Raw genomic sequence first — 2,727 nt, 5'->3', positions numbered from 1 at the left:
TATCTAATTTGCAAATTTTTTTTCTTCAAAAAGGAAAATGATATCTAATTTGCAATTTCTTCTAGTTTAGGGATTATTATTCATCCACACGAATCAGCCCTCATAATCAACTGGATTATTATTTGAAACTAACATATTCTGGTATCACAAGAACTATCATTATCCAGTTGCAACAATTCTTCTACTCAAGAGCTATTGCTTTGTGATTTTCAATAATCAAAACTGCTCTTTGCTCTAAGTATGTGAGGGTGTATAGCATGAATAACAGATATAAATTATAAATAGAAGCAATACTGCTGAATTAAATCGTCGATATACGAATCAGTGATTCCTTGTCATAAGCTATTTGTGTAATTTCTTCTATTGAATTGTTGGGGTTCATAGATTCTCATTAACACAATGGCCAAGTCAATAGACGCTGAGACAGAGAAGAGGAAAATGTGTGCATCGTTGTGAATCTTGTGCCCAAAAAAGGAATAAAAACACCTGCACTGCTAGGATCATGTGATGAACTGAGAAAATAAAAAGGAAATTTGCAGGGAGAAAGAGGGGGAGGGTAGCACGAGAACAAAGTTCAAGGAGGAAGGAAATTGGATGAACTATCTTGATCACAAGTTATTTCACAGTTGACGGTGATCTTCTGGTTCTATCTCAAAAGACAATACCAGAAAAAGACTCAATTCTTGATAATTGATCTTGAAATTATATTTCATCCAAGTTATTACTTGTTCTAAAGGAGAGTTGAGTAAATTCTTTAAGATAAAGTAAATAAGTAAACATAAAGTGAAACCTGAGTCCATAACAAATGTCAATTCTCAATCTCAAAGTTACTAGGATACCAAAGAAATATCCAATGTGTTCCAAGGACTTGACCATTATTTAAGCCACTTGATCCAATTTTAATTGAATGAACTTATAGAAATATCCAATGTGTTCTTATAGAATATTCTATAAGAACTTTTGACTGTATATTTTATCATTTTACATGAAATGAATCTTCTTGTCAGCAGATAAACATAACCCAAACTAGATTTCATAATATCAGAGCATAAAAAAAAGGGTATCTGATGGAGAGCGCTAGCTCGAGATTGCCACCACGTCTTCAAAGCCATATTCATCGTCTTCATGGACCCTGCCAGCTCGCGTTCCGCCCACCTGCACGCCAAGGCGCAAGCGAAGGCGCCCGGGTTCAAATACCCCGGGTGAAAAGCACGTTGTTATCTGTCTCGCGTTTTGATTTCGTTTCGCTTTCTTCGTTTTCGTTTTCGTCTTCGTCACCATCTACGTCATTTTCGTCTTCGTCGTCGCCGTCTATCTATTGTTTGAGTCCTTTCCTTTAATTGTTGTTCTAAGGAGGGTCTTTGTGTTAATGGACCCTCCATGTTGGACCCTCTTGTAAGGGCCCATCATGGCCCTATATAAGGCCATGATGGGTACCAGTTAATGCAGATCAGGAATTCTCTTTGTTGCAGATACACGCAGTTTCAGATCTCACCGTGAAAGAACAAAAGAGGGAAGAAGAAGGAGAAAGGAAGGAGGAGAGGAAGAAGAAGAAGAGAAGTGAGAAAGAGGAGAGTGTGTTGTCGCCAGAAGCCGCCGCCCCTGCTTCTGCTCACTTCCCAAGCCACGCCGGTGCCCTAACTGTGCCACGGTCAACAGTCGCCACTTGGGTTTGTGCGTGTTGCCGCGCCCGATGTTGGGTTTTCGGTTGAGTCGCGGCACTCACTAGGTTGCTGCGTCGCTCGGTCAAACCGTCAATACTCATCGCACGCACTACTGAAGTGCGTACCATCCACATTGATTGGTTGCACCATCCTGCTTGTCTCGCGCTGACCAACGGCTCGCTCTATCTCCCTGTAACGACGGCTGCACTCGACGCTCCGGACGCGCTCATCACCGGACCTGCCTGGGACAGCCACCACCGTCCTACACTGATGAGATGTTGACCCACTTCTGACAGTGCTAACGGGTCGTGTGTGTTGCCCTTACCACACTGGGTCAATACTGCACGCTCCTATGACAGTGTGTGACGACTTCACGCGCCGTGTGAGTCCACACTGTCCAGGGGATAGTTGCACCATTGCCCAGATGCCAGGATGCCCGCAAACAACTGTTAATTGCTCGATCTACCCGTGGGGCTGCACCACAACGACCAAAGTGCCACGTCTGCACAATCCCACCATCAGCACTACGCCCACACCATCACTACAATGGCCATGCCCCTCCGGACCGTGCTCTGCCTTCGCACTGTCGACCGTTGTTCGCATCTGCCGCTCGACCCCGCTAGCATTGACCCACTCTAGGGTTGTGCCCGCACCTCCCGAGCTCGGTTGACCCCTCGAGCCATGGGAACGGCACACGCCTCTTGCTTCAGTGCCTCCCTCGACTCCTTCAACCCGCTCCTGGCTGTCGCCAACAACAAGGACTCTACACGACATGCCGCTCACCGACGAGGTACGTCATCTCTACGCCGCTTGTTATATTATCCTTTGCAGTTTACTTTTGTACTGGCTCCTCCGCGCTCGGGCTAGAAAGGTGAGCGAGGAAAATTGAGAGAAAACTACGAACACAATTGAACGTCTTTACCGGTTTGGAGGAGTCCGTTCGTTACATGCAAGCCCTGCGGATTGATTCTGTTCCGCCCGTAGACGTCGTCGTCCCCTCTGAAGAGGTCCGAGAGGCCACTGTCACCATCACCCGACGACCCCTTCGAAGCATGGAGCTCGG

The sequence above is a fragment of the Wolffia australiana genome, chromosome 2, assembly GCF_029677425.1.
Source record: "Wolffia australiana isolate 7733 chromosome 2, ASM2967742v1".
Taxonomy (NCBI): domain Eukaryota; kingdom Viridiplantae; phylum Streptophyta; class Magnoliopsida; order Alismatales; family Araceae; genus Wolffia; species Wolffia australiana.
Note: the sequence above shows the minus strand (reverse complement) of the source record.